This window comes from Antennarius striatus, chromosome 2, assembly GCF_040054535.1.
Source record: "Antennarius striatus isolate MH-2024 chromosome 2, ASM4005453v1, whole genome shotgun sequence".
Classification (NCBI taxonomy): domain Eukaryota; kingdom Metazoa; phylum Chordata; class Actinopteri; order Lophiiformes; family Antennariidae; genus Antennarius; species Antennarius striatus.
This window is the reverse complement of record NC_090777.1, coordinates 9,504,546-9,512,306: the sequence shown is the minus strand read 5'-3', so window position 1 is coordinate 9,512,306 and position 7,761 is coordinate 9,504,546.

Below are 7,761 nucleotides of genomic sequence, written 5' to 3'. Positions count from 1 at the left end.
CCCCATCCCTGAGGTGAAGTTTGTTTACAGCAGTAAGGTAGTAGTATGTCAGAATGCTGTTGCTCAGAGCCAGACTTGTAAGTTTCTCAGTTGTTAGTTGTACAAATCAACATAAGAGCTTCTGTTCTGTCCCAGTCAAAGGAGAACAGAGGAAAGAGACTGTGGTTGCTTTTCAACTTTATTATTCATTTTAGCTTGCTTCAGAAATGACAGTCACAACAAAAGTGGCTTTGCACTTATCTGGGATGCCCATTTGCAACCATGTTTCCCTGAATCAGAATGCATTCACCATACTCCCTTCTGCTACAGACAAATTCTTCCTAGCCAGTGATCTCTCATTGTCCATGACGACGGTGGGAAACATGACTTCTATTTCAACCTTTGTTTGTTTTTCTCCACAACTCCTCCAGGATGTCTGTTGGCCTTGAAACTATGCTGGCCAGTTTCAGTCCCATCAAATGATCCGGGTGTAAACAAAGTGGCCACGAAGATGTTACAGTCATTTTGATTGAAAGTGAAAGCTCTTCCATTATCACCGTAGAAAAATTAATTACAGCGGTCCCACAATAATCATATTATGTTTTAAAAATAACCCGCAAACTTTATTTTTTACAATTATTATAGATATTTTGAGGCTGTAAAACCCCTCACTACACACTTTAAGCCCTTTTTTCAGACAGGCATTAACATTTTCACATTTAATATCTCTTGTGTAAACACATAGGACAAAGAACACAATGCAATGTAAAAAAAAAAAAAACATGCAAAATTGCACTAAAAAATCTGTGGAACTGCGAGGCCACAAAAGGTGAACCACGTCATAGGCCCCACTGTATATATGAAAAAATAAGAGAGAAAAAAGTGGTAAGAAAGTTAAGGTGCAAATCGAGTGGAGCAACTGCAAAAGGTGGCATGCACCTTGGCGCATGCATATTCAGATAACCACATTCTCTCCATGAGAGAGGCGTGTAGCAGCCATTGACAGAGGGAGCTCATTAGCATTTAATGGCTAGCCAGGAAAAAAAGCCTGTTCTCAGGAGAGTTCATTTGTACGGAAGCGTAGAGCTGCCAGACCAAGAAAATAAAAACCTGGACGTATCACGTTATTTCGTGATACGTATCTCGTTATTTCGTGATAGTATCACGTTATTTCGTGATACGTATCTCGTTATTTCATGATATGTATCACGTTATTTCGTGATATGTATCACGTTATTTCGTGATAAGATGTTATGTTGTAACGTGACAATTTCATATCTTGAAATAACGTGATACCTATCACCTATCATCCACATCATTCCACGCCTCTCCCAAGTGAGCTTGCACATCGCCATGGACTCTCCACTGTCCAGATTTCTATGAGGTCGTGGGGTGTCAGAGGACTGTCTCCAACGCATGGAACAAGATCATGTAAGCTAATTTTGACCGCTCACCATCTAATTAAAGAGTTGCGTATGGTCAGCGCTGTGTATAGTCTAGTTAGCTAACAAGCCTGTTAAGCAGTTACATGCTGAGGGGGAAAAACACAGTTGGGGGACTGCACTGTTCGCAACACTCCTATAGCTTCACGAACACTTGTTGAAAGATAGAAACGGAGCCAAGACAGTGCAAGTGGTGGACCCTCCTGTGTCTGGGTCAGATAGTAAAGGTCCCAATAGGCTAGTCCCAACAAAGTAAATAGTAATACAAGTACGGGATGATGTAGGCTATAGTTCGGAGGTTGTCATGGGGTGCCACCGGGTCAGAGGCTCTCATCAGCAGGTTTCATTTTCTGCCAGGATAGTCCAAAGCTGTTTAATGTCGGAAAAAATACAAAAACGATAAAGATCTTGCATTGTTTTTATTCTCTGTGCTGCGCTGATCAGACTGGCGTCCTTAGCAACGATCTGTTACACTTGATGACCTTCATTACTCAGAAATAATATTAAATTTGATGAATATAATGGATAAAAAAACACACAAAAAAAAACTAAGTTACAACTGTGAAGTCAAAATCCAGTCCCCAGTTGGTAAGGATAAGGATATTACAGAGAATGCCATCTACTACCACCCTGTCTCTGTGTTAATGCAGTCTTGTGAGTTGTAATTATTATATCTAGTATGTCTGCCTTTACAGATTGATGCTGGAGTCATTGATTGTATGGATGATGACACCCTGGCTGGCTACATCCCTGCGTATGGGGACAGGATTGCAGCAAGACGCTTTTGTTTGGATCATGGGCAACATCATGGCACAAAACAAACAACAAAACAATCATTGCTTGACAAACTCAAACAAAGAATGGGGATTGGTGACACTGATGATAACACTAACCAGGTGAAAAGGAGAAGAAAGTATGCAAAACACAAGAAATGGGCTGAGAAAACGACAAGAAAAATGGAGTTGGGGTGGATCCATGAGGGTATAACAAGTCCGGAAACGTAGAGGGGGGGGGGGGGGGGACAAGGAGCCTCGATGTCCCCAAAGACTCAAAAAAAGAGGAGATATTGCAGTATGCCAAAGACATTTTCTTCCCGAAGGGGGAAAATAAAGTAGGAAAATTTGATGCATTTAGTCATGACATATTAGACTATCAGGAGGAAACTATTTTTGATGATGTTATTACAGTTGGTGAACTGTACAGCATACTTAAAATGGGAGTGTTGAGATTTTACCTGTGCACTAAGACCCCAGAAGATAAGGATGATGAAGAATGCATTATGGGAACATCAAACAACAAGGATGAGCAATTGAATGACATGTTGGAAGAAGATGACCAGCCTATTCAAACTTCTGACACTGAGGCAAACCTAGACACATCTGAGGTTATGTTTGGCCCGTATCTTAGAGAACCTGTGGCTGGCCAAATGGATGACACTTTGATCTATCTACCTGACTTGGAGAACAATGAGGACCTTATCATAACATCAGTCCTCATTCCCAGAACAAGCTCAAATGACACATTGATCAGCATACCTCTCCCAATAAGTGCAGCATCCTCTACTTCAGACACAGCACTGAGAGAAGATGAAGCTTCCATCACACTTCCACCAACAGCCAATGCTACTGCAGAGTCAGAATCTGAAGGTGAGGTAGCAAGAAGTTCAACTCCTTCTTGGGATGTTGTGCAAATCACTATAAGACTTCATAGGGTCAATCTTTTAAAGGAGATGATAGGCCAATTCAAGGATGCAGCACTTCTCAAACATGAACTTAGATACACTTACATAGATGAAAGAGGTGCTGATGCAGATGGCATCTCAAGGGATGTGTATGCTGCATTTTGGACCGAGCTACTGGACCACACAGCTGAAGGAGAGGACCAGAGAATTCCATCTCTGTGTCCTAAGTGGCAAGAAGAAGAATGGAAATCCATTGGGCGAATTCTACTGAAGGGATTTCAAGACCACGGCAATTTTCCCTGTCGCCTTTCCCCAGCTTTTACAGTGGCACTTATTTTTGGTGAGCAGGAAGTCTCCGATGATGTGCTTTATAAAAGTCTTCTTCTATATGTCAGTCATTCAGACATGAGTCTGATCACCACTGCCTTAAAGGGAGAACTTTCAGGGGAGGAGGAGGATGAGCGGATTGATCTTTTAGACCGTTTGGACGTAACAGCACTTCCAACACAAAAGAATTTAAAAGGCATCCTTCTGAAAGTGGAACACAAGCAGTTGATCCAAAAGCCAAGATATGCATCAGAAAAGATGTCCTTCGTTGCTGGTTCCTCCCTAAGAGAAGCTCTTGCCAGCCCACAAGATGTCCTGCACATGTATGAAGCCAAAAAGCCAACAACCAAAAGGCTTTTGAAAATGCTACATGCCTCTCCCACAAGTCAAGCTGAGACCCAAAGCTTTCGTTTCTTGCAAGAATACATCAGAGGCTTAGATGAGGCAGGTCTCCGAAGAGTATTAAGGTTTGTGACAGGGTCAGATGTCATATGTGTAAACAAAATTACCATCATGTTCAAGGCAGTTGATGGACTTGCACGAAGACCTGTTGCACACACACGTGGTCCAGTTCTGGAACTACCATGGACATACGCTTCCTATCCAGAGCTACGTACTGAGTTTGACAGTGTACTGATTGACAAAACATCATACAAATTCAGCCTAGCTTAGCTTTGTTATATGCTTATCTCATCTAAGCTAGTGGTGCACATGTCTAATGTGTGTCTAATGAATGTCTACAGATATTCAGAGCAGAGCATTTTGTGACTTGTCAAGTTGATGGATAAAAACCTGTTAATGTTATTGAGAAGTCCTGACCACTTTTCTATACCCTTATCTGATTATGACTTCTCTAATGACTTTCCCAATATATGCTCTACTACTCTGTTATGTAAAAGAGCAATTTGATTCTACAGTGGTTCTAAATGCGGCTACAAAAAGAATGTAGACTTGCACCTTAATGTTGGGAAATGGTTTATTTTTTATGTTTACATTTGTGATACATATAGTGTTATAATCCATAAGAGCAGGGAATTTTTTTACCTCTCCAGTTGATGAAAAAAACACATGTGTGATGTTAGTTCTTCCAGAGTGCAGCTCAAGACCTAACTACTTTTCTATACTCTTGTTACCTGATTATGAGTTATCTAATGAGTTCCCCAATACCTGCTCTACATGTTAATGTACTGTTACGTAAAAGAGCAATTTGAAAGGGAATCTGAATGCTGTTACTACAAAATAAAACAGTTAATTTTGTGTAATGCTTAGGTCTGCATGTGTCTTATGTGTAAAAAAGAAAAATGCAGCCACGAGGAAGAAAGCACAAGAAAGAGCCCTGGAGTTGTGTTGTTGTGTGACCCTTCCCCTGAAGTACAAATCACATGGTAATGAGAAACAGTCTCATATTTGCTCCATCTTTCATGAACTTATGGAAACAAATTTAAATTCTTTGTTGCTATATGTAGATGAGCAAGAGCACGACACTGCTGATGTGCAAATGTACAGTGTGGGCAAAATAGTTCAAGAAATTAAAACAACATCATAGTTGTGATGTTTCTTTTCCTCATGCATTAAATGTTAAAAACTGATCACATCAACAATATAGGCTTGCTTTATTTGCCTATTCCAGAAATCACAGAGTAATTATTAAGTCTTTTAGAATGCATGCTCTCAGGAAAAGATACAGCTCTATAGCTTCATCTGGTGTGGTGGGAGAGTGTAAGAAGTTCTCTGTCATTATAAGGCAACACATGTTGAATACAGTTTCATCACAAGGGTAAGGTCCTCTCTGTTGGCATTCCTCTTTACAAGCCTCCACTGCTCCCCGAGACACTTCTTTCAGACGATCTTGTCCTCCAAATAGATGAGGGATGGTGTACATGAGAATGGGACGTCCACTTGGAGCCACTGCATTTCTGCTCCTCCGGATAACATGGGTGTTCCACAAATGTACAACTTGCTGCAGTTCTTCCTCTGTAGTAAAAAAAAAAGAAAAAAGAAAAATATATATATTTACATGCATACATGACAACATTGTTGCTTACAGGCATAGGATTTTGACAGCTGCAATATAAAGCCCACTGGCTTTTGACCAGTAGATGGCGGTGTACTCAGACCACCAGAGTGTGGGTGTGAGATTGTCGGACAGATCTCGCGAGAGGGCAAAGTTTGGTAACGTTGTTTTGAACCACGGATTAAATCATGGTTAGATCATGGATCAATCACAAAATACATCCATGGGATCCATTATTGGAATAGAGATTCTTTTCTGTGCAGCTCTGATCGGGAATAGCTAACGGACCATATATAAATAAAGAGGCGCTCACTCTATCTCTCTCTGCTCACGATCACGCACGCATGAGCGCGCGCACACACACACACACACACACAGAGAGAGAGAGAGAGAGACAGACACACACACACACACACACACACAGAGAGAGAGAGAGAGAGAGAGAGACACACACACAGAGACACACAGAGAGAGAGAGAGAGAGACAGACACACACACACACAGAGAGAGAGAGAGAGAGACACGTCAGAGACACACACAGAGACACACACACACACACACACACACACAAGATGATGGTTCATATATCTGACATAGTTTACCTGGATGAAGGCCAGGCACCTGAACAATATAAGTTGCTTGTCCAAGAAGTCTCCAGAGAAGCAGTCTTTGTCTTTCAGTTCCTGGAAACGATTCATCCAGTACTGGGCATGATGTCTTCTCAAAAAGGCCCACCAGCTTTCGATCCACTGATTGTGGTTACTGGACCCAGCGATGTAACAGTTGGTGACAAGGCGGCGATCCATTCTCCATCGCAAGAACCTCTGCATTTCTGCCATTGTTACATTTTCTGTCCCGAAGTCTGCGCGAATTCTGGATGGTGTCCCCATCCTCCTCTCAACTTCCTTTATGAAATACCCAGCGATTACTTTGGGATCGCTGTTTGTTGAATAGGCATGTAGCCATATCATAAGTCTTGAAAAGCCATCCATCGCTCCATTTATACAGACACCAAATGGGTTTAGTTTGTCGTATGAATCAACATGCCACATGAAATTAGGCCCTGGGTTAAAGTACATGCGCCGCGTTAGGGGATTTCTCCATCTCTGTTCAACACCACGGGGGTCGAGAAACTTTAATAAATGCCTCACCGTACTTTGGGTGACAACATATCCAGCTTGGATGCAGTTGAGATGATGGAACTTGTATCCATGCAGCCGGCCGTGTCCCTCCAGCTCATCAATGAGGAACGACGCTACCTCAAGAGGGTCTGACTCGTTTTTCCTTCGGTATAGCCCCATGTTTTTCAGGTGTCGTCTTAGGGTACGCATGCTTATATAAATTTCATCCACGGAGCCCAATAACTGTAAAATCTCACCATGTCTCAAGCCAAGCATGAAATATAATTCAATGGCATCATGTAAAGGAGCCATGATTTACTGATGGCCAGCAGTCAGTAAATAAAACCACTTTGAAAAAGTTGTATCACGTTATTTTGTGATACGTATCACGAAATAACGTGATACGTATCACGAAATAACGTGATACGTCCCGGTTTTTATTTTCTTGGTCTGGCAGCTCTACGCTGCCGTACATTTGAGCACTTTTAGACAGTTAAAATTCAGGACCACGGATCAGTTTGGTGCAATATGTTTCAAATCTAACTGGATGTCTGGCAGCTGTGTGAAATTAATTATAAAGAAAATTTTTTAAAGCACTTAAGGGACATTTTTAAAGTACTGATGGGTTTTTTTTTCTCCGTCTCTCCCGTTAAAGGGAGATACTCTGAAGCTTCTGTCACTTCTCCATTGCTTTCTTTATCTTTCTATGCTCTTAGAATTTATTACCACTCCTAGAATTTATTACTACTACTGTCAAATCACGCTCTGTCTGCACGATACTGCCGCTGTCTTTGTGCCTCTGTTCAACAGGTGGAGAACGCGGATGGAGGACCCAAAGGCCTGGAAATTCCGCCCCCAATTCAGCGACAGCGCACTATGGACATGAAACTAAGACTGGCCTATATTCCACTCTCACTCTCTTTCGCCCATGTATTTCTATTTCCCAACCAACAGGTCAAGGCGGATGACCGCCCTCCAGATCCTGGGTCCTGCCCGGAGTTTCTTCCTCAATGAGGTAGTTTTTCCCCGCCACCGTCGCTTTTGCTTGCTCTGTAGGGCATTGTTGGCTTTCTATCTGAAAAGCGCTTTGAATGTCTTCAGATATGATTTAGCACTATATAAATAAAAGTTGATTGATTGAGTGATCATAGCTAGTGATCTGACCTACTTACCTAGATCAAAGCCATAGCTTTGATC